Below are 26019 nucleotides of genomic sequence, written 5' to 3'. Positions count from 1 at the left end.
CTAAAGAAATATTGGTGCTGTTATTAAATAGTTATGTTTTTGTCTCTTTGCTTCAAAGAATGAACATAAATTATTTAAAAAAAAAAAAAAAGAAGAAGAAGAAGAACCTCTCTGGAATCATTCTAAGTAGATATGAACTCTGCTTTTCTCTTGTTCTCTCTGTGGCCATAACTAAGTGGCCTGACTTCTTAAAACTTCGGTTGCTGGCTTGTAAAACCAATCAGATAATAACGCCTGCTGTTGTCAGGGTTCTAGTAGGGCTGGATATAAATCTCTTAACATACAGCCCTGTGCATTAGCGCTTAGCGGATGTTGTCTATTAATGTTAGCCAGCTTCTCTAAGTACCTGTTACTAAGTACAACTAGGGCACTTTCCAAAAACAGTGAATTATCTCACCCTCTGATAACAGACAAGACTTTCTCTCCTAGTGATAGGAATTGGGGTTGGGTGTGGTGGGTGATAGGGAAATTCCCTTGGTGGCTAGCTCCTAGAGAAGTATTGCTATATTTGATATCATTGTTGCAATATCACACCGTAGGTGATATTATATTACAGCTTGGCCAGAGTTTATAATTTGTTCTTCTGTGCAGTTGCTGGACTCTTGGACCTAGATATCTTTGGGATATAGTATGGATTCTGTGCCTTGCCTTTAGATAATTATTACCTAGTTAACAAGTTGCTGAACTGTTTTCTACTTTCAATTATTTTTTTTGAGCTAATATTTACATGGGATAAAATGTCTTCCCATAAATTCACGTAAGCCTTTTGATAGAAAGCTGGGGAGCCAGTGTACCCTCACTGCTCTTGGTTAAGACAATCTCCCTATTGTGTCTGCTTGTGAGGACTGCAGCTGGTCAGCAGTGCCTGTAGTCACCATCTGACCCTATGCACAAAACATACTCTTCTGTGTGAATCTTCCTGTATGTGTCTCCAAGCTGTGCAAATATTCAGAAAAAACCCTGAGTGAGATTCCCTTTGAGCTTAATGGAGCTCTGCACACGACTGAAGCTCATAGTCTTAACAGAGGTCCCAAAAGATGTTTATAGGTTTTTCTGATATTAATATTTCTGAGATAGGGTCTTTCTATGTAGCCTTGCCTGGCCTCAAAGTCATAGCCAGTCCCCTGCCTCTGCCTCTTGGGTGCTAGAATTATCGCACCACCATTCACAGGCTTTTCCATTTTCTTTTGTTTACGTTGCCTCTTCCCTTCCCTTCTGCTTCCTTCTTGTCTTCCCCTTCTCTTTTCTAGTCTTTCCTCACTGCTCACCTCCCCAACTCCTCTGCCCTTCATTTCTTTTTCTTGAAGTCCCTTCTTCCCAGCACTTTCAGGGCCAGGAATAATAAGCATTTTGCAATAATGCACAGCCTACTTCATGTCTCTTGCCTACTTCATGTCTCTTGCCTACTTCATGTCTCTTGCCTACTTCATGTCTCTTGCCTACTTCATGTCTCTTGCAGGACAATGAGAGACATGCTTAATGTTAATTAGTTTGGGACAGGAATTTTGCTTTACACACACACAGTAGATATAATCCATTGCAGATTTGGAAGAACTCCTGGAACTGAAGAACAAGCAGGCTAAATAAAAGAGTCAAGACACACAGTTGGCCATGCAGGGCTTCTGCACTGGGCCCCTAAAAGCATGAGAAAAACAAATACCATCAGAGCAATGTTAAGAACCTAGAAGAGGACTGTATTTGCTGGGCAACTCTTCCTGTCTATAATAAAGAACACAGTGCTTAGTGAACAGGTTACAATACTATGTTAACATATTGTGACTGCTGAGTATAACCATGGCTACTTTAGTACTTTATTAAAAACTGTAAAACAAAAAGAATTAACAATGTTATTTAAAAGATGAGTCTAGATGCTCTTAATATAATGGAGTAAATCATTACAGTGCTCAGAATAGTTTTCATATTAAAAAATGTAATCATCATTATTCATTTTAACACTGTCACACTTGCAGAAAAGTTGAAAAACTTGTCTATAATTAGCAATCGCCAAGATCCTAGTGTGCACCTGTCCTGGGATCGGACCATGTCTCTGCCCTTTCTCTTATCTATGCTTATTTAAAGTAGGAGAAAGAATTTACCAAAGAAAGTTAACATTTATTTCATAATATGATGTTCTCACTAGTATTTATAAGATATATATATATAATTTTTGAGTTTGAGATTATAATATAATTATATCATTTATCCTTGTCTTTTCCTCCCACCAGTCTCATATACCTCTTCTTGTTCTTCTTGCTCTTCTTGAAATTTATGCCTCTTTTTTCATTAATTGTTATGATGTACATATACATCCATATATATGTTTACATATGTTTATATATTCTACACTATTTGGTGTAGGATAACCAACATATGTTCTTTCCTAGGAAAGTCTATTTCTCCCACTTTCAGCATTCTTGGTTGCCTGTATTATTTTTGTGTAGGGTTGAGTCCTTATAGGCTTTTTATTCCCTATCTGCTTCAGTGTGTTTATTCTTATTTTCCTTGTTCAGATCATGTTTAGACAGTCATGTTCTTAAGACTACTGACATAGCTTCTGATATTACTAGAAAACTCAGTCTCACAGAAAACTCCTTGATTTTTTCACTCTTAAAATCTTTCTGCCTCCTCCTCTACAGTGTTCCCTGAGCCTTAAGTGCAGGAGTGATTTGTAGATGCTATGTACATCTACAAATGATTTGTAGAGACACTGAGACTAGGCTCACAACTCTTAATTTTGATTGGTTGGGATTTTTCGTTGTAGTCTGTTGCAAAGAGACATTTCCTTGTTGAGGGGTGAAGACTATACTCTTCTGTGGGTGAAAGAACAAATGTGTAGACTGTTGTTTGGGATTGCACTGTTTTAGTAAACTAGTGGTTATAGGTTCTCCTCCACTAGTCATGATTTCTCGAGCCAGATCATGAGGACTGAGCTAGATTTCCAGGTCTAGACATGGTTTCCCTCTTACTGAGCAGGTCTGAAATCCAGTTAGAGAGCCGTTGCTTACCAGCAAGGCATGCACACCACTACATCACCCTTAGGGATGTTGTGCCATGTTTAATGTTGATTAGGTCCATAGACACCCTAGCTGGGTAGGACTGATGGTTGCCTCCCTTCTTTGGAAGCTTGCATGGGGTCTTCTAGTACTATAAAAGCTAGTCTTCAGGGAAAAGTATTCAGATAAGTTACAAGTTAGGGACTTCTGGGCCCAGTTTCTGAAGTATGTGGCCATAGTAGTTCGAAAGAGAATGGCTCCCATAGGCCTATAGGGAGTAGCATTGTTAGGAGGTGTGGCCTCATTGGAGGAAATGTGTCACTAGGGGCAGGCTTTGAGGTCTCAGATGCTCAGTCCAGGCTCAGTGTCACGCATTCTTCCTGTTGCCTGTTGATCCAGATGTAGAATGCTGGGTTCTTTCTCCAAAATCATGTCTGCCATGTACCACCATACTTCATGCTGTAAATATAAACCAGCCCCAACTAAGTGTTTTTCTTTGTAAGAATTGTGGTTGGTCATGGGGTCTTCACGGCAATAGAAACTCTAACTAATACAATGGTGTTCTTACCAATAGGGACTTGCCTTCTACCTCTTGGGAGCAACTAAAGGCAAGAGCAGTAGCGTGTGAGTTTTAGGAGTCCCTTGGACAGACCTGACCAATTTCTCAGAAGAGGACTTCTAATATTTGGTACTAAGGGCTTTTTTAGGTGATCTTTGGCTCTTAGAGGGAGCATTGCCAGCACAGATGAGAAAGGTTCATTTAAAAATATCTATATCTCTCTATCTATCTATCTATCTATCTATCTCCAGAATTATACATATCATAGGTTTCTTTTAGATAGCCAGTAGCATGATTCTGTATACATTCTTAAGTTAGCTTTATTGTTATATGATCTACCTCCATTCTTCTGTATTTCCCTCCCCCCACGTCCTAAAGAGCCTCCTTCCCAATTTTCCAATCATATTACTTGCACCCTGTACCATTTCTCTCTATTCATCTCCATCTCCACCATCCCAGCAATGGTCATATTTTTAGCAGCTGGAATTCAACTAAGTTAACCTACTGTGCATTTAATTTTTTTTGGATGCAATCAGCAGAGGTTTATTGGTTAATTTTTTTTTTTATTCTGTGTCACTGGGGATTAAATCGAAGGCTTCATGCCAGTGAGTCAAATGCTCTACTACTGAGCTACAATTTCAGTGTGGAGTCTACTTGTTTGCCTTGGTTTTTCAGGTTTGTTTTGTTTTCTTGTAACTAAAATAATGTTCATATACATATGTATATATATGTATATAGAAAGTATACATTATATACATTTATGTATATAAACATCTTATGTATATTATAATTATATATTATTTAATATAGTAATAACTAATATAAAATTTATGTAATTTATGGAGTAATAATATATAAATAATCTACATAATTGTAATATAATTAATACTATAATAATATATTATTATATATTATTAAAATTATTATATATTATATATTACATATATAATATATAATAATACATATAATATATATAATAATATGTATAATAATACACCTCAGCCATTTTTTTAGCACATTGTTCTTCCATATCTTTATACTGTAGTGTGTCACAGATTCACAGATAACAGTGTTAGCCATAAAGAGAAGATACTGGGGAAATTTTTCTTTGGTATTAGTAGCTTTTTGCTTTTTTTTTTTTTTTTTTTAAAATAACACACTGAGCAATTCACTCAGGACAGAGTCTGGTTGGTGTACTCTAAAGAGACTCACCATTGACATTGGTGAGACTCACACTCATAACCTGTATTCATTCTGAAAACATATGGTACTGTGTCCTAAGTGAGTAGTGCTACTCTTCCGGTTTTCTTTCAGTTCAATATGCATGCACATGGACAAATACTGTATATATGCCATTTCTGTAACTTTAGATATTGCCTAAAAATCTCCTAACACTCTTAGGTGATTGTATAGCTGAAACAAGGAGATAGCACTGAAGTGAGACAAAATAGACAGATTTGAAGAATGTTTATTGAGTTTATATCAGGTACCAAGTATTCTCAGACAGTTTAGTTCCTGTACATTATCTAATATGGTTCTTCAAATATGAGATGCTTCAGGATTATTATGTAGAGCGGCAGTGCTACAGTTTTACATCTAAGCCTTTACTGGGTTCATGCAGTAGGTCTCTAGGATAATTAAATCATCTTTCTGGCCATGTAACGTCTTGCAGCACTACGGTAGAGAGACAGGGTAGCAGGTAAGAGCATTTGCTGCTCTTGCAGGGCTTCTGGGTTTGATTCCCAATACCCAGATGACAGCTCACAATCATCTGTGACTCAAGTTCTAGGTGATCAAAAATGCTTTTCTGTTTTCCCAGGCACCAAGCACAAACACAATAGCATGCATGCAGCAAAATCATAAAAATTATTTAGAGAAAGAAAACATTATGTCATAACCAGGCACATAAAAAAATTCTTAAAAAGACAAATTCCCTATAAGCAGCCTCCAGTTTTGATCTTTCTCAGTTAGGAAGTCAAGATCCAGATCAATAAAGAGAAAGTTGGGTGAGCTGATTTATTTCTCCTAATGCAGAGTCCATGCTCAATCCTGTACACAAGAGAACTCAATAGAACCCAAAACCAGACAGAATTCTTGTATTCCTTGCTGCAAAGGGGTTAGATTCGTCCTGTTGCATGTTATCACAGCACATGACCACTCATTGCAACCACGTGTGTTACAATGTATAAGTGACTAGTAACAGATTCAAATTGTTTGAAAATGGGGTCTTAATTACATAGCTAGGTTGGCCTAAATCTCAATTTTCTCATCTCACATGTTGACTTAGAATTACAGGTATGTGCCACCATGTCCAGACTTGAGTGATTTGATTTTTGAAACTTGACATTGTACTATCTTTATATAAGTCTTCTCTGAAAGAATACTTTCTAAAAAAGGCTAATAGAAGCATTATGGTCACATTTACTATCCTTTAGGTTTATTTTTCCCATTTTGCTTCACTCTTCATGTGATTTTTAGATACAATTGATGAATATAAATCATATGCATATTTATTATATAATATGATATAAATGTGTTTGATTACATGTGTGTGCTGTAAAAGCAATGTAGTTGATTTAAATGCTGATCATTATTAATTATCTTTTTTGTGCCTTTATGTGTACAGAATAATTGACATCAAGGAAATTTTTCATATATAAAATATAGGTGTATCTAATGATAGATGCTGTCCTTTATCTAATATCTACAGAACTTATTCATCCTACATATCTAAGCCTTTTACCATTTACCCCAAATCTTCTCATTTCAGTGATGCTGGCAATTGATATTTTACTCTTTTCTTGCTTCCTTAAATTGGATTTTTTTAACATTTCACATAATATATGGTCATTTAGCATCTTTTCTGTTTCTGCTTTTTATTTTAACACAGTATTAGTCAGGTTCGTTCACAAATATTGCTCCTCTTTTTGTGGACTAGATAATGTGTTCAATTTTATAGAATACATGCACATATACACATATTTTAATGAATTCATCCCTTGTTACTATGTTGGTTAGCTTTAATGGTCAATTTGTTAGAACCTAGTGTCACCTGGGAATAGAGTCTCAATAAAGGATTTTCTACTTTGTGTTGTCTTGTATATATATTCTCTGGAGGATTGTCTTAACTAATTTATGTAGGAAGACCAAGCCCACTTGGACAGCACTATTCCCTAGGCTAGGAGTCCTGAACTGAATACAAATGGGGAAATAGAGCTGAGTACAAGCAAACAGGAAGAGAAGGATGCTTAGCTTGAGTCCATATTTGGCTGCTGTGACTAGTGGTGCTGTGAACATAGACCTCTGGGTGTTTTTTGCACATACTAACTTTGTTTCCTTTGGTTTTGTGCACAGAAGCAGATTGCTGGATCTTAGAGTAGTTTTGTTTTGCGTGTTTTGAGCGATCCACATGTCATTCTCACTAATGGCCATGCTGCTTTACATCCCACATCCTCACAGAGGTTCCCTTTCTCCACACTCCTGCCAGTACTCATTAGCCCTGACTATTTTGATAGTCTCTGATTCTAACAGAAGTGAGGTGAAATCTCACTGGTTTTCATTTGAAGTTTCTGATGATTAGTGGTGTTAAGTTCATTTTCATAAAACCTATTGGCATTTTTTGAATAAGTGCCCATTTAGTTGCCTTGACAGTTTTTAACCTGATTTATTATTTATTTAATATTGAGTTAGATAAGTTCATTATGTATCTTGACTGTTAAGCAATTACCAGATGAATGACTTATACATATTTTCTCCCACTTTGCAGGTTGTTTCTTTCGCAGATTGCTTCACTGGCTGTGAGAAAGCTTTTATGCTTGCTGCAATCCAGTTGATTCTTCTCTCATACTGATTTATTTTCTCTTGTTAAATATCTTGTTTCTTGTAATTAATATGCATGCAGGTTTATTGAGCACTAATTCAGATAATCCCACTCTAATATTTTTACTGTCTCTAATTTAATCATGTTTGCACTGCCTCCTTTACCATATAAGGTACCATTGACAGGCTCTGAGATTCAGGATGAGGATGCCATCGGGGACTCTTATTCAATCTACTCTAAGCACATTCACTTGTCTGTGCCATTACTGTTGTGTTCTCATAGCCCTCATGGAGGCTGATTTTAGTTTTAATTTCAAAAAGTTAATAAAACTTGAATTAAAATTTGTCTTCTGCTTCTTTATTAATTCCCCTTTCTTATTAACTCACAGCAAGAAGACATGGAACTGAAGAGCTGGGGATTTCAAATTAGCTGCTATATTGATGCAGCTCTAGCAGCTACTCAGAAAACACAACTTTGGCAAGGAGAACTTCCTATGACGTTTTTCTTTTTCCAATCACATGCTTGCGGTCTTTGCACTGCATGGTTGCATGGAACTATAGAAGTGATTGGGCAAGTTGTCTCCACATGAAGAATCTTAACTAGCAGTGGGAAAGTTATCATTATTTGTGACCATTAGAAATCGTTGTCAGGATGAAAAATTTAAATCTCTTTTTCTTGGTTGCAAATATACTAGAAGGTGTAAAACGGAAGTTTATTTAGTTCAGTATTATACATGCCCTCCTTACATGCAGGCCAAAAGAACAAAGTAGAGAATGAGCTCTGCAGTGGCAGGTAGATGAGCTTCTGGGTCTGCTGCCTGCATGAGAAGTTTGGTTTGGTCCCATTTTTTTTTTTTTTATCATAAATCCAGAAGGATAAAGATCAGAGAGAAGACATTAAAAAATGTATTCTGTGATCTCATTGTGAGTGATGGTAAGATTATTGGAAATAACAAATAAGTTTGTCAATGCCTAACTAATAATTGGAATCATACTGCTGTACCAAGAGTGTTAGAAGTGTCCCCAGTGGCCATCCATACAAGTTACCTAGTTACTCAGGACAGATTCTGGATTCTTCTACCAAAATGCCCTCGGTAAGAAAGATATGTCAGCATTATACTGTAATCCTATTCTTAGATCTTCACATTTTCTCAGATTTAATAACTAGCTCTTATTTATTTTCCTTTAGAGGGATGTCATGGAATCAGCCTCTCATATCTGTGGAGTTACTGACTATGGATAAAAATATCTGGAAAACTATTTACTTCCATATTGAACTTTTATACCTTTTTTGTCATCATGCTGTAAACAATATATTATGTAAAAGTAACTTATATTTGCCTGCTGTAATTGTGGTCTTGAAGGCTTACTGCTGAATAAGATCTTTTCTAGTTCTTTCTGACCTCTGGATGGCTGGTTCAACTTAGCTGTTCTGGCCCAAACTTTCTCCAAGCTGACTGATTCAATCTGAGTTCTCTTAGCTTCTCACTGAATTGTTCTGCTTGGCTTCAAAGTAACTCTGGAAATCTGTTCTAATCTTCTAGCTCCTTCTCCTTCTCTGGCTTGTTCTATCTTCACTTATGTTTAGCTTGTTCTCGCTGCAACCTGTCTCTGTACAACTGTCCCTATAAAAACTGCCTCTGAACTCCATGACCTGAACTGCCACAAATTCTACTCCACTGTACTGCCTCTTAACTCACTGACTCAACCCAACTAACTGATTAGAAAACAGATATCTTGCCTCTGTCTCCTGAGTGCTGGGACTAAAAGCATGTACCACCATGCCTGGACCTAAGCTTTTCTCTACCTGAAATTTGCTCTGTACCAGACTGGCCTTGAACTCAGATATCTGCTTGTCTCTGTCTCCTTGGATTACAGTCATATCTGTATTCTAGCTGAGTCACATAGACTTAGAAGGTCTTTGGATGTGATCTCTTGCCAGAGAAGCCATGTTGCTGGATTAAAATTCCTATTTAGTAGTGTCTCTAGTATACTGTGAAGAACATGTTCAGGTTACATGCAAATATTATATCATTTTCCATAAGGGACCAGAGCAATCATCAATATTGGTATCTATAGGTGGGCCTAGAACCAGTACCCTATGCAGTCTGAGGGAGGACAGTATATTTGGATAACACTTAACATTCTAAGCATTAAAAAATTACTCTATACAGCAGCCTTACAAGACATGTGCAGAGAGGAATTTTACTAGACCTAATTTATAGGTGAGGAAAATTAACCTTTGACATTTCAGTAAATTGGATCCAATACTTCTTGCAGTGGTTCTTTTTCTCCACAGAGCTGTTCTTGAAGCCCAGTCACTCTGCAGCTTTAGGGATGAACCCTGAAAGAGCTCCTATGTGCCAGCTCCTTTGTTCTCACAATTCTACAGTCTACCTAATTGCTGAGAACCATGTTCAGTGAAAAATGAGAATTAGGGAGGCAGGTCAGCTGGTAAAGAGAGGGGTACTATGCACAAAATCTAAAGTTGTTCTCAGAACTGTGTTAAAACCAGGTACATGGTACACTTTTATAATCCCAGCACTCAGAGACAGGAGAATAAGAAGTTCAAAGTCATCCTTGGTAATATTGTAAATTCAATAACAAACTGCGCTATATGAGTCTAAAATATGAGTGAGGAAGATATTCAATGTCAACCTCTAACTTTCACATTCATATGGAAGTGCTGTGTGTACCCGTACATGGACATGTGCGCATGTGCGCTTGTGTGTGGGGGCGCGCGCGCGCGCGCGCACACACACACACACACACACACTATCAAATAATTTCTCCACTCCATAATTAGCCACCTCCTACACTTAAGTGTCCTGAACAGGTGCAGATTGTCAATGTCAGAGCTGAGCTGAGAAGTCATTTTAAGACTAAATAGGCTTTTACAGAAGAAATTCCACTAATGAGTAATGGTAATTGAGAGAGGGGCATGTGCTTGAGTCCCAAGTTCTTGGTCCTCCTGGAATGGCCATCAAGTTAACTATTCTGTATAACTTTAATTTTTTTCAAAGCCTACTTTTAATGATGGTTCTTAAATGCTTTAACTTGCCTTCTAACCTACCATCCACCAGAGGTAGTGGGAAAGAAAGGATACAGGGGTGGGGGAAAAGTGAACTTCTTTAGAAATGGTTCTTTGGAGCAAATCCCATCTGCATTGTCAGGAAATCAACAGTTCAGTTCACAGGTCAGCAGTGGCAGCTTGATCCACTTGCAAACATTTCATGGATACACCAGCAGTACAGTTCAGTAGTGTTGAGATAGCAGCACCAGAGGAATGACCTAGCAGGAACAGCTAGGCCTCAGCTGAATCAGCAAAGATGGACAGGAGGAACCAGTAGGGAAGCCAGGAGAAGTTCTTGGCTGTGCCTCTCCCAGTAAGTGAAGATCAGTGAAGATGTGAGATGAACAAGCATTGAAAAGCTAGCTCTGCTAGCCAGCCAAGCCCAGTCAAGCCTCAAGCATTGCCTTTGTCACTCTCCATTAAGTCTTATTTATACTCCCTACAAAAATTACATGTCTTCCACAGGTCTTGCCTCACAGTGTGTCTTGCTTCAGTATGTGAGTCTGTATCAGCTGATATCACTTTACCAATCGGCCGAAGTCCACAGAAGTGGCAAGAAGCCATGACATACCACCAGAAGATTTTTAAGTGCATTTTTCTCTATGGCGTCCGAACAAATGGAGTTCAACTATGCAGTGTAAGGCAGACAAATACATACATGTAATTAGTGAAGAATCAATCCGTCATCATGTGTCCTTTTACGTGCTTGCCTTAGCAGAATGTCTTTTCACTTGTGTCTACTTCAGGAAAACACTCCTTTACATGTCTGCCCCAGCAAAACACCATCCAACACAGCTGACTTTCCAAAGAACCCTTAAGTTTCCACTTCAACTCTGACATATGTCCTATATGGAAGAAGGCTTCCTCTTTTACATATTTAATGCAACTGGATAAAGTAACATATCATCCCTATCACAATCCCCTTGCTGAGCATAAAACTGCTTGGATTTTAGAACAGGCAAGAACTGGAGGCAATTTTATCTGATGATGAATGAATAAATTATCCTTTGAGTAGAAGTGGGCAGTGCAGAGCCCTGGTCCTCCATCATAAGATTTCATTCTCACCTGTAGGATGGATTTTGGTATTCTATCTATCTATCTATCTATCTACCTACCTACCTACCTACCTATCTATCTATCATCTGTTTATCATCTATCAATCATCTGTCAACTATCATCTATAGATCTATCATCTATCTCATCTACTTCTCTATTTTCTATCATAACATCTATTTATATTCATCATCTATCTATCTATCTATCTATCTATCTATCTATCTATCTATCATTTATATATCTACCATGTGGTCTTTGTGTATGACAGAGAGAGAAACAGATAGATAGATAGATAGATAGATAGATAGATAGATAGAGAATGAATGAATGAGAAACAGGGTCTCCTGTTTTCCGGGCTAACTTTGTGTGAGACGCCAGTTGACCTCGCCCTAAGATGGCTCTGGCTGCCTGAACACCAAGTTGTAAACAGGCCCTAATTTGGCATGAGGTTGTTGCGTGATATGGGCCGATCTGACGTAGATCACTGTAGAGATGCCACGTGGCCTGAGTGCATTGGCTGGCTACAGGGATTTAAGGCGGACACGGGGAAGGCTGGGGCCACTTGTCAGAATCGTGTATTGCGTCTTTCTGCTGGTCAGATAGCGGCAAGCGACAACTTTGAACTCCTTATATGGCCAAGGATCCTTTTGCTTCTAGCTCAGCAGTACTGAGATTATAAACATACACCAGCATACATAATTTATATAGTGATGGTGATGAAAATCACAGGCTTCATTCATTTTCCTACAAGCTACATTCCTGCTCTGGTTTTACTAATAAGTGACAGGTGTCTGGCCTTCTCAAGAGTCTTTCAGCTCCTTTTACTAAGTGTTGCTTATATTTTATATATATATATATATATATATATATATATATATATATATATCATATTTTTCTATAATCTGACAATATGACACATTTATAAAGTCTACTTAAAATAAGTAGATTCTAAACATCCAGTTCCAGCTTGAGATTTCTGCAAGACATGTATCAACCATTTCAAACAAAAGATAATTTTCAAGTTAATTTTTCCTACTTTGTTTTGTTTGGAATTGTTTTGCAAGGTTTTTGGGGGGTGGGGTGGGGATAGGGATATGGGCTGCTGAAATTGAATGTGGGGGAATTGGGCTATTTTCTTCAGCAGACTTTGATTTGAGAAAGGTTGGTGCACAGCACCTGCTTTCTTTTTCTTTTCTTTCTTTCTTTTCTTTTTCTTTTTTTTTTTTTTTGAGAATTTGCATGAACAGCACAGTTATGGATTTATTCCATGCCTAATGTCAACACATTGTCTCAAAAACTTGCCCACAGGGAGAGCCCCTCACCATTTGTCATCTGGGACCTGTCTGGTCTTCTGGCTACTCTGGAAAGCCATCTGGCTACTTAATAAAACCAGGATAGCTCTTGAGTTTGTTCAGTGAGGCTTACATGCAATTTAGTTTTTTCAGGCTTTTCTGAGCTCTCTCTTGGCCAGTACATTGTATGCAGCACAAGAAGTATCTCTCTGATATTTTATGTTTTCTTTGTTCCACATCTTGGAATGTGTATACAAGGTCTGTAAAGCATACCAGCAGACATAGATAGTAATGCATGGTGGTTCATAGTGAGTGGGAGGTATAATATTGTGACACTAGTCAATCTCAAGTATGTTGAAAGCAGTTTGTACTCCGAGTTCCTCTGTTCTTGATGTGAACACAACCGGGGTGGGTGGAGGTTGGCCATGAAATAATTGGCAACACTCTGAGTTGATGATGTTCAAGGACACTACACAAAGCTGATTGCAGGATCCTTTGAGAGTTCTCGCAAACTTCCATCCTCTAAGTCAGGACAGCAACTCATCTTAAAGGCCCAGTCTTCATTTATTCAGCAGTATTCATCAACAATTTAGTGGCTGCCTACTGTGTGCTGCACAATAGGCTACATTTGGGGAGAGAGTGCAAACTAAGTATAGTATGCCTGACCTTTGGGGAATTTACATTCTGTTAAGAATGTATCCAATCAATAATTAAATAGAACGGTTAGGCAGGGTGGGAAACATCAGGGTCCTCTTTCTCTTCCCTTCCCATTTCCACTTGACATTCACCTGTGCCCTCTGCACCATTGCTCTCAGAAATAGTCCTGGGCCTGTGTACACTGAAAGCTGGAGACTATAAAGGAAATTAATTTGCCAAGATCATTTGTGTACAAAAACTTGTACACTAAATATACACCAAAATTAACACTAAGATTAAAGGACTGATAGGAAAAGAACTTAGTGGAAGTCATCAAACCAGGAGAGAGGAAGTATCTAATTTCATCTCTTCTCTTAGTTTTTCTTTGTACTCAATGTAAATATTATGCAATATAAAGACTTACATAATAAAGTTATTATGAAAAATACTAATAAAGTCTAATTACATTGTAAGGTCCATGAGGGCAGGGCTGCTTACCATTTTTTAAAATTTTTTAAATTTTTGAGAATTTTATACTTTAGTGCTGTATTTATATCATTTTTCACATTCTCTTTCCAATTTCTCCAGTGTCTCTCCCAATTGTCTCAAACTCGTGACCTTTTCTTCTTTAATTATTGTTGTAACACACATGCACATATGCTACTGAGTCCAGTTAGTATTGCTTATATATACATGTGTTTAGAGATGACCACTGCAACTGTGTATCTATCAAGGGGCTAATCTCTGAAGACTGATACCCCTCTTAGCAGCTACTGATGACCACCTGTAGTTGTCTATCTAGGTGTGGAACTTTGTGAGATTTCCCCTACCTATGCTGGCATGCTAACTGGCATTAGCATTATGCAGATGTTGTTAAGATGATTTTTTGAGGTTTTATGAGTGTGGCTTTCTTGCAAGGTCTAGAAGGCACTCTCTGGCAGCAAGCATATCTTACAAATCTATGGGAACACAAACCACATATAGGACATTGACAATAGACTTGGTAAGGGTGATGCTTCCACCGTAACAAAGCAAATGATTCCCATGACTGAAAAAGTCAATGATTTTATCCATTAGAAAAAGAGACAAACTTCTATTTAAATGCATTGTGACATCTTATCGCCCCTTAATAACTGATGAGTTAAATGATGTGTGCTCACTTATATGTTTGCATAGGGGCATGATTCTATCTCTTCCTCGTTCCTTTTCTCAAGGTCTTGCTAAGGTTCAGGGCACCCAAGCTGGCCTTGAACTCATGATCTGATTGATTTTCCTGCCTCAGTCCCCAGAGTACTTACTTGTGTGAGTGACCACACCTGCCTATGAAATCTTACCTTTTGAAAATGTATTTAAACACTCTATTGCAGAGCCCTCAGCAGGACTAAGGGCCAACTGGCCCCCTTCCCTTTCTCATTTCACCTCCCTATCCTTCAACCTTACTCCCTGACATTATTTCTAATTTAAAAGTGAACTTACTTCAGGGTCTGCTTCAAGAAGAGGCAAGACAAGCAGTAAGTACAATTCTCATCATTCCTGAACCAACCCATCACCTCCTTGATCTTTTCTCTTGAGACACCTACAGTGTTTGTGAAATACTGTAGGCTGATGAAAGATAAACATTCTATTATTGTAGAGGCCAAGGGAAAGAGGCAAAGAAGGTGAACCTGGTATTGTGGTGAGCAGAGCACGTGGTACAATCCTTCTTCTGTGATACTGGAGATATTTTATGAGTCATTAAGTTCAACCCCCCTTGGATGTGTCTGCATTGGGACACATCAAGACGGTACCATCCCTGAGCAAACTTCCAGGTCACCTGGAATTGGCCAAGTTTCCTGATTTGTTCTGTGAGTTATTTTAGCAATTTCTTCCTTGCCAGCATCTCAACTTAGTAATGTGGAAGTGTCTCTTTTGTACTTTATTACCAAGAAATGGTTTGAATTGGCTGATGTTTATGTGGTATATGGAAGTGAGGTTTTCTGAGAGATTTTAACTGCTCCAAAAATTAATGTGTTTGTGACACCAATAAAATTATTTAGAATCAATGACAAAGAGAAGAAAAAAAGGAGAGTGGGAGGGAAAGGGAAAAGGAAAGACAGATGCAAAGAAAGAAAGAAGGAAGAAAGAAATAAAGGAAGGAATGGTGGAAGGAAGGGAAAAAAGAAAGAAACAGATGGAGGGAGGGAGGGAGGGAGAAAGGGCTGAAAGCAGGGGAAAAAGAAGAAATGAGGGAAAGAAGAAAAGAAGGAAGAAAGTATGGAAGGAAAAAGAAAAAGGAAGGGATGGACAAAAGGAAGGAGGGAGAGAGAAAGGAAGGACAACAGGGGGATGGAAGGAAGGAAGGAAAAAAGGAAGGAAGGAAGGAAGGAAGGAAGGAAGGAAGGAAGGAAGGAAGGAAGACTTTTCCCTGAGTCAATTTCTGCCTACTAAAAGGTAAAATACTTGTCTCATGATGATGCAGGGATAGAACTAAAACCAGAGGAACACAGAGACAGAACAAAAATAGCTTTCTTTGAGAATTTAAAAGTAGGAGGAGTAGAATCTCTAACAGTAAGGTTCTGACCAGTGAAAGGATGGCTTCTAATGGGTGGACAAAATTTCACCTTTTCCAACAGATACTAGAAGAGTGACCATTGTATGCCTTGCTTCTCTCTTAATAGTGAGATAAAAAGTGTTGGGCAGCAATCTAACACGGGCATCAATTTGACAACATATAAGACTCTAAAAGAGAGAGAGGTGTTCACCACATGAACTGGGTCACTGGTAAATATTCTGTGACAAAGTTGAAATACTCTGGAGTTTTCTCAGAGCTCTACAAGGCATTCAATAGAGTCAAGTAAAAAGATATTTGCTAATTGTGTGACAACCGCATAGCACAGCTAAGTTACTCAAAGATATTTGCCATCTTGTATGCAGAAGCAGGCGGCAGACCCATCTAAGTTATCTAAGAAGTTAATTGTAATTCGACATAGAAATGTCACAATCTCATTTGCCATTTTGGAATTGCAATTACACCTGTCATAAACCTATTTAATCACCCACATCCAGGTTGTGATTTTGACAAGTGTTGTGCCTTTGTTATGAACTCTCCTGTATAGACTCATGTGTTTGAACACATGGTCCCCAGCTGGTGATACTGATTTTGGAGCTTTAGGATCTCTAGGAGGCAGAACCTTGCTCAAGGAAGTGTCTCACTGAGCCACGATTGAGTCTGTATGCTCTGGGATGCTTCCTGTCTTCTTTCCATGCCCTGATCCACTTATATGAGAAAGAAGCCTCATTTTCTAACTGCTGCAACTCTGAGCCATTCTGGCCACCATGTGATGAACTGTATGCTCAGATAATAAGACAAAACATCTCTTAAGTTGCTTCTGGTATGTGTGTGTGTGTGTGTGTGTGTGTGGTTTATGTACGTGCTGTGTGCACATATGTGCATGTCTAATAAGGCCAAAGGAAATTGTTGGGTGCCCTACTTTATTGTTTTCCAAATTACTCCCTTGAGAGGTCTCTTGTTTAATCTAAAGATCTCCATCTTTTTGGCTATATTGATTGGCTAGCAAGCCATAGGGACCCTCCTGTCTCCACTCCCCACGGCTGCTCAGCACTGGGGGTCACGTGCCATTATACTAAGCTTTTCCTTGGGTGCTAGAGATCAGCACTCTTTATTGTGCAAAAAGTGATCTTATGTTCTGAGCTAGTCCTAGCCTTTAACTTGCTTCTTCGTGGGTAATTGGTCATAACAATAAGAAAATTAATTAAAATAACAAACCATCAGCAATTTAAATTCTATCCCAAACTACTATTTTGGGGATGAAGCTATACCAACCTTTGGTTAAAGGCTGGCTATAGAGACCAAACTAAAACATCTGAAGTCTTGTTCTTAGCATATTCTAAATAAAAAAAAAAAAAAAAAAAAGGAACAGGCCTCAAAACCATGTAAGTAAACTTCAGCTAAAAATGATATTTCTTTATATCGATTCTCAGTTTAAAAGTCCAATCTTCCTATTTTCAGAAAAAAAAAAAAAAAAAAAAGGCTGGGCTTGAGAATTAGAAGAGTGTCCCACAGGTTAATATGAATGACGCTAAGAAGAGATTCATGTTTTCTTTCTTCCTGTTGTCTGTCTGTCTGTCTGTTTGTTTGTGTTAGTCCACATTGACTACCCTGAAGAAACTTGAAAAACTACTATGAGAAGACTGGATCCTACAACGTATGCTACATATTAACCGTTCACCTGTCCACAGAGCTTCCTGTTTTTAATGGACCTATTTCAAAACTAAGTGATCAGAAAACTCAAGCAGAAGTTTCCATGCACCTGAACCAATCAAACGGTGTAACAAAAGAAGTACAAAAAGCCCAAAGCAGAAGATTCTAGCTGAGACCTTAGGAGGAAGTAAAAATATGCAGTTAACTGTTCACTGACTTCCAAGCATGCACAGCTCTGACTGCTGGTCATTCTCCTTGAGCGTCCTAGTCACTGCAATGCAGACTTTGGACTACCTTACAGGGAAGAAGTATTTGAAATACAGCCAGTTCCATTGCCAAATAAAAAAATATTGTTCTTAGGAGGGCAAGAACACTCTCATGTTGTGCCAAGCCTTTCTCTTTCCCAAATAAACCCCTGGACTTTTACATATTTTATTCTGGCCACATTGAGTTTCATCTCACCTCTACTTCAAGACAGCTTAAGTATCACTTCCTTGAGAAACCTTCTCTGACCTCTTGATTAAGACAAATATCCTCACCGTACAAGACTATGTTCTCCCATAGCACTGAGCACTTCTTTGCAGTACTTAGCACAGAATGATTTTGGTGTCTGAGTACTTATTTAATGTATGTCTACTCCATTTCTCTAAGCAGCCCTGCAAGGCTTGGGTTATGTCTTTCTGATCATACTACTGTAGCTCTAGCCCCCAACACAGTGCCTAACATAGAAGATAATCAGAGAGTTCTGAAAATGAATGATTATCATCAGATTATCTATAAACTCACACACTTTGGTGTGACGTTGGTGTCCCGGGAAACCTGTTTCTCTACCTCGCTTCCCTACTGTGGGCTCTCCGGATTTATTCAGTACTTTGCTTCCCTACTGTGGGCTCTCGGGATTTCTTCAGTACTTTGCTCCGGATTCCTGGCCTTCTCATCACCATCGATTGACCGTTTCAGGCCAGTGAGATGGCTCTGTGGATAGAAGCACTTGGTACATAAACCTGACAACCCAAATCCAGTCCCCAGACCCCAGCTGAAGGTTGAAAGAAGAGAACTGACTGTAAAGTTGTCCTTGGACTTCCGTGTGTGTACTGTGGCCTATACACGTACCTACACATGCTCATGTGCCTGTGCACGCATGTGCGTGCATACTCACACACACTATATGTATATATATACATATCTATAATATATCATCATATCATATATATAATATAACATATATATTACATGTAAATATTAATGTCTTTTCTTCTTTGCTCAAAGAAATATTGATACGGGCAAGTAACACTGGGCCAGGTAAAACATTAATCAGACACTGAATTTAACTCACTCTTTCAAATGCAAGCTCTTTTTCCTCTTGCAGGCCTAGCCCTCTGGTTAAGAGTTCAGTAACGGCTGGGAAAGAATGTTCTGTGTTAGCTTTTCATCACTGCGACAAAATGCTGGAGCTAAATAGCTTATCAGGCAGAAAAGGTTTGTCTTATTATTTCAGAGGGTTCTGTGCATGTTGCCAGTCCTCATGGTTCAGTGATGGGTCCAGTAAGGCAAATAGATGGCTATCTCAGGGGGCAGATGGTAGAACCTATGTAGCCAGAAAGCAGAAAAAGATAGGAAAGAGTCAGGGTCCCAACGTTCCCTGTCACCAGCAATGAACTCCATCTGCTCCAGCATTTCCATCGGCTGGCTACTGCCTAAGCTTTTGTGGGATCCAAACCATATCCTACTTTCAAGGACACTGGTTCTAAAGCTTTCCACTTCCTTATCTGCTGCTGACTTGTTTCTGGGGTCACTGTTTCAACCAACAGAAATGACTGCGAAGAGTGTCTCTCACTAGTTAATTCCAATAACTGAGGGCCCTCAGGAGACATTTAAATCAGATTGTGTTGCTTTTAGCCAATAAATTAGAATGTCCATCTCACCATATTTAAGAAATTAAAGAAAGAACACTCCCAATATCCTTGGTCTGTGCATAAAATTAATAACTGCCAGTCAGAGCCTTGGTCCTGGGAGAGGGTGGAACAGAACCAACAAGGTTGCTTGCAGCCTCCCTTTGAAGTTCATGTGGAAGATCTACCATCTCTGGGTTTCTTAATGAAAGGTAACTAAGGCTGCATACTCTGAAAGACGTAGCAGGCCTTTCTTGCTTCAAGATCAGCTCTCCCTGATCTGGACTACAATGGAGAACAACTGTGAATCTTTATTCGAAGCAGAACCTTCCAGCCTGCATCCCTTCAGGCACTTGTGGGCACTCGTGATGGAGTCTCTCATTTGTTTTCTTGTTTTGTTTGCTAAGTATTTCTTAGGCTGTGATGGAGCTCCTCCCTACTCATGAACATGGTGACTAACTTAGCATGCAAAGGTCTGGTCTTCACCCAGCAGTTCAAGGTAGAAGCAGCACACTAGTTGGGGAGAATAATAGCCCCTCTGGTTAGCAGCTTCCTTTTCATAAATGGTAAAATAGTGTCAGGGTTTAGCTGACTGATTAAAATCATTTCTCCACTTTAATTTCTTGGAGTTCACATTCTTACAAAAGCATTTGACTTATTCCATTTTCATAGGTAATAAGTCACACGATCTTATGAAAAAGTAAAGGAGAAAAAAAATCTCAGTTCTATTTCTGCCCCAAGTGAATTGTGCCACCTGCTTAGCAGTCTAGTGGATTCTTGGGCAATGTTAAAATTTCCATGATCTTTACCATGTCCTCCTCCTTGAGCAGAGCTGGCATCTTTGGGGCATTCTATTAGGGTCTGGTTCCTAATCAAAAACTCATCTGATGTATTTAATAAGACTTTTGGACTATGAGGCCACAAGTCTTACTGTGGAGTCATAAAGAGCCATCTGAGTCAATTGTTTACTGCCACACAATGATGTTCTGAAGTTGTGATTATCTTTATAGTCATCAATTGCCATTCATCTGCAAAGTGGATCCTTCCCTCCATGTCATAGATAGTTGGTAACTTTGTGTGTTTATTTGGGAAAGAGTTGAAATGTGGTAAATCTTCTCCTATGAAACTATCAATAGTCAAAATTGACTTGGTTTAATTGTTCCTCTGGAGAAACTGACCAAATGTACTTTTTCTGAATTTCTCTTTGTGTATTCTTATAAAATCATAGATGATTTTCATAGAATTAGTGTTGAGTACAGACAAGTTTTTTGTGTGTGTGGTTTTGGTTTTGGCTTTTGCTTGCATTAAGAACTCTCTGACCAACAGAGCTACCTGATATGATCCCATTTGTCAGAGTGCTTCTTTGTTTGGCTTTGAGTTCCTCTGCTCCAGAGACCACACACGAAGACACTTGAATCACTTTGGGGGTTAATGACATTAAAAATGAATTCTATTCATGAGAGGTGTGGATATTCACAAGTTCATCTTTCTAGGCCATTTCAGTACTAGCTAACAAATAACTTGTTTTTAAACAACTAATAACAATACGACCAGGTAATTTCAAGGACTATATTATTTTTACTTCTTTGCTTTTATAATTGGACCTTACCAAAATTTTTCAGTTCTAACAGTCTCTTATTTGTTATATATAGAGAGAAATGTGAAGAGAACCGTTCTAAATCAGCTGTATTAGGCTGGCTGCTAACATCTATTTGGAGTTTTATGTATAGATTCTGTTGTACTCAAAGTATAATTTCGAACTTATTTCTTCTCTACGCTCTAAGGGCAGCTTGCTTTGTGAAATACATTCAAAGATAAAAGGTTCACCATAAAGGATTATTTATGAAGGCATAGTTTTGTAATTATAAGCATGCATGTGTGTACATACATGTGTATGTACACATGTGTGTATATATTCTTACTAGCCATTTCTTTTCACAAACAGTATATTACATAATTGTACTGTCCTTTATATTTTTAAAGTGTTATGTCCTAAAGATTTCTCTATCCTCCCTTTTAGTAAATAATAGTCTGTCTTCATTTTGTTATTTTTCATTTTTAATGACTGCATGTTAGTACATTCTGAAGAATGCATGAGACTTCATTCAACCATCTGCCCTGCTGCCATCCTGTGAATGTTTGACCTCTGGCTATTACAAAAAATGTCACGACAAATCATTTTTTCTATGTATCATTTTGTACTCACACAGGATTATGTGTAGGCAAGACTCTTAACAATGAGATTTCTGATGCAAGGGAAAGTCGTCTATAATTTTGATAAATATTACTAAATCTTTTCTTCAAGGTTATTCAGGCTGTATCCATTTCAACTTCTGACTGCAATGTATTAGAGTGTCTATTTCTCAAGAGTCTCATCAACAAAACAAGCTATTTGAAAGTACCACACCTCAAAACTCTTAAATAAAAATGCTGCCTCAGCATTCCACACTCATATTCCATTTATTTAGGGTCATTTCTAGGTCTTTTTTTTTTTCCCTATGTCTCTGTGATCCATGCTCATATATAATTACTACAATTTGTATTTGTCATCATGGTTCCCAGATACCTTCTGTGTGCTATGGATAGCCTTCATCTGTGATATGAAATGCATATTAATTTGACTTCATTTATGATGCATTGTCACCGTGGCAAACGTGATGGTTCATGTTGTCAACTTGCCAGGATCTAGATTAGTGGTTCTTAACCTGTGGGTCTCAGAGGTTAAAATAGCCCTTTCACAGGGGTCACATATCAGATATTCTACATATCAAAATTTATATTATGCTTCACAATAGTAACAACAGTACAGTTATGAAGTAGCAATGGAATAACTTTATGATTGGGAATCACCACCACATGAGAAAGCATGTTAAAGGGTTGACACGTTATGAGAATCACTGCTCTAGAGTTACCTAGGAGACACATCTCTGAGCATGCCTGTGAGGTAGTTTCAAGACTGGTAACTGAAGTGGGAAGGATTACCTAGATGTGAGTGGCAACATGGCATGGGCTAGGGTTCTGGACTGAGTGAAAAGGAAAACTTTAGCTAAGCAACAGCTTTGGCCACTGTTTTCTGACTACAGATGTCATGTGACTAGCTGTTGCCATGCCTCCATCAAGTGATGGCCTATATCCTTACGAAGCAATGGGATCCAATCAAATCCCTTTCCTTAGAGCTGTTTTTTATCAGGTACATTGTAATAACAATGAGAAAAACACAACCTCTGGTATCTATGTTTATGATGAATATTTTAAAGTGTTAAATTTACCATATTTTATTTTTGTTGTTTCAGATTATCCTGGATTTCTAATTGCTGAGAAAGTCATATCAATATATCTGATTACAATTTCAAGAAGTTTTAATAAATTTTGGGAAAAGACATTGTTTTATGTGCAATTTTTGTATGGCTTTTGTTATCTACTAGTGCATGCCTATCATGCACTCAAAGGAGATTAAGGAGTCTCGGCAGGATGCTGTGATGCACAAAAGTGACCCAAGGGAGATGGAGGGGCTCTTGGTAGAAGCATGGAGAAATAGGAACAGCGTTTGAGACTTATGCCAACAGAGGACTCTAAATGCAGTGCAAATCTGCCCTTAATTTCTGCAACCTCACTTCCTCTTTCTTCTCTCACACTTTTCTTTCTCAGACTCACATTCCATCGAGCCTTCTCCATGAATAATCTCATCCGATTAGGAAACCCTTTAGAAGTTGCTGGTAGTCTTCAACTGAAGTGGGATCGCTGTGCTTGAGACCCGCGGCTTCCCTTTAGAGATCTAGACCTAAGCATCCAGCCCTGCTCACTGTCCCTCAGACTTCCTGGATGCCTCACCTTTTACGTGTGGAAAAAAAAGAATTTTGACTAACACTAGATCTCTGTGTTTTAATATATCTTCTTGCTCAGGTGGATACTACTACTGTCCAAACCAGTTCTTCAAGTCTCAAACCTGGGAGACATCTGATCCTCCTTGTCTGATGTAATGTGAATCTGCACATAATGGCAAATGCTCTTCCCTCTAATACAGCAAGTGACAAACTTCTTCCTTTTCTTTCTCCTTGCAACATTTATCATTCGGTGGTCTTTTAGAGATACTTTAATGGCTTCCCTTGACCTACAGAATAAAGACAAAAGGCTTTGTCAGGTACATGAATAGTAATAAATGTGTATTGATTCAGAAGCAATTTCATACCAATCTCTTCCTAATTATTTTATGCGACTGTCACATGCTACCTAACCTCATTTTTATGACAACACTTTGGTGTGTATGGGTGTTACTGTTACTCACATTCTACTTAAAGAATTAAGAAACCTGTTCTAGAATTAAGAAACGTGATGTGGCAGAATCAAAATGTACACTGATTACAGACTATTCTCTTTCTAAGAGCCTGTTGCTGACTGCCCAGGCTTCAGCTTCTGCCGTCTTTCCACTCCATCTTTGTGGAATTACTTTCTGAGCCTGTATGCCATTTCCTGCTTCTACACCTTCCTAAGCATGTATATGTTGCTCTGATCATCCTTGCTGTTGTATCCTCTAGGGTACAGAAAGCACTTTCTCCCCTCCTTATCTGAAAAGCATCTCCTCATCACTTACTATGTGAGTTGGTCTTGTTTTCCAAAAGGTTTTCAGAATGTTCTTCTTAGTTCTGTCTCCTCATACAGCGTTCCTCTGTGTTTTGACAGGGCACTCATCAGAAGACCTTGTAACAATTAGTGAGTTACAGATATTTTTATTTATTTATTTATTTTTTCTTTTTTTTATTATTATCAAATCATAATTTTTACTTTTTAACACAGGGGTTATAAACACAAAAATGCAGGATGTGGGGAAGGGGATGACTCAGGATCATAGATGTCAGGGGGAGTACAGATATCTTTCAGAACAGGGTATCAGCTGGGTGAAGGTTCAGGGGTCAGGTCACTATGACTCTGCCTATGATTCACTTGTCCTTACCTAATTTGGTACTACCCACCAAGGCTGCCTATTTACAAGGTCTATGACTACTCAGGCTGTTAGATTTCCACAAAAGCTGCCTGTTTACAATAGTTTATAGGCATACAAATATTTTTAAATAAACTTTAAGATTGTTGAAGATAAGAATGATGTCTTAAGAAATGAACAGTGCATCATAAATTGTGGCCATGCTCTTACATGCAGCAGTCAAGATGAGGCTCTGTCTGTCTATCTATCTATCTATCTATCTATTTATCTATCTATCTATCTTCAACCTGAAGTTCTGTAAGTAAAAGTTTTAGTAAAAAATTACAATGTTGAACCCTGTCACAACTTTCAAGTTGTATCTCTCCTGCGACTTTTCTGTGTCTAGCTCCCTGACCTTACCACACAGTGTTTTCAGTAGCAAAGGCCTCAAAACCATGCAGTCGAGTTATACAAAATAAGGAGATAAAAATAAATTTGGGGTTAAACTACCCACCAAAGAAGACCAAACAGACTAAGTTTTAGATACATTTACAATTCTTTGTTGGACCACCTTCATAGCTATCCCGTGGCAATACAACCTTTGGGTCAATGACGAGAAATACCTGGGGGGAAATGATAGTTTTTTTTTAAATTTTTCATTCAAAGTAAATTATGACCCCTACACTTTATCATCTAAAAAGTCATAAGGGTAATCTACTGTGAAAGGCGAGAAAAACGTCAAACTATTCAACCCTGAGGGAAATTTCCTCCCACAGCAGAGTCAGTTTTAAGTATTGTATTAGTTCATTTACCTTACTGGAGCAACTTTGGACATGCTGTTCCATCCTTTAATCTGAGAAATCAACCACTTCCCCTTTAGCTTTTCCTCTTTCTAAGGATTCGTTCAGCCTTCCTCCATCCGAAACTTATTAAACAATTCTAACGGAATAAATCCAGAGCTTTTTTTTCTCCCCCAAAAGAAAGAAAATGCATTAAACTTGTCTGCACAAAGTCCCAATGAGGTCAGCCTTCACAGAACCACCACCTGTCATTTCAGCAGTGGGCGGAGACAACAAATGGCTTTGCCCAAGGCCACAAGACAAGTTGGTACTGGAGCTGAGCTGGATGAGAAGGAAGGAACCCTGGCCCTTTGCCCTGCAATCAGACACCAGTGCACATTAACCTAAGAGTCCATTTTGCTTGGTTTTGTGTTGCATGGAAGATAAGGGCTATTCAAGGGAAGGTCTCCTCTCTGTCGAGTATGATAAAGTTCTTTCAAGTCAAGCTGCAAAATGCCTGGAGATACTTGTGCTTTCTCTTCTTTGTTCTGAGTTTTGCTTTGTTTCTATTGTGGCAGTGGCTATCAGTGAGGTCTTTGTAAGACCAACAGGTTGTATTTGGTCCACTAAAAACTTGTCTCTGAACTTGAGCCTTCCAGTTTGCCAAAGGGGAAGTCTGAACTCAGAAAGCCTTTCAAGGGTGGATGGTTAGGTCCCGTGGTTTCAGTCTCAGTAAGAGCCACTGTCCTTGGGCCAGTGTTCCACCCAGCAGCTGTTTGCACCTTCTGTCTCAGATCTGAG

At 38.5% G+C, this 26019-nt stretch overlaps 1 long non-coding RNA gene across 1 annotated transcript; it reads right to left on the bottom strand.

Moving 5' to 3' along the window:
* Nucleotides 1-22103: 22103 nt before the first annotated feature.
* On the bottom strand, nt 22104-25432 carry LOC143435147 (uncharacterized). The gene is made up of 3 exons (XR_013105157.1): nt 25252-25432; nt 24113-24218; nt 22104-23632 (listed from the first exon to the last, which is right to left on the bottom strand). It is a non-coding gene; the product is annotated as an uncharacterized LOC143435147 (long non-coding RNA).
* Between the last annotated feature and the right edge of the window lie 587 nt (nt 25433-26019).

Source organism: Arvicanthis niloticus, chromosome 19 (genome assembly GCF_011762505.2).
Source record: "Arvicanthis niloticus isolate mArvNil1 chromosome 19, mArvNil1.pat.X, whole genome shotgun sequence".
Classification (NCBI taxonomy): Eukaryota; Metazoa; Chordata; class Mammalia; order Rodentia; family Muridae; genus Arvicanthis; species Arvicanthis niloticus.
Note: the sequence above shows the minus strand (reverse complement) of the source record. Positions and strands in the feature narration are given on the sequence as shown.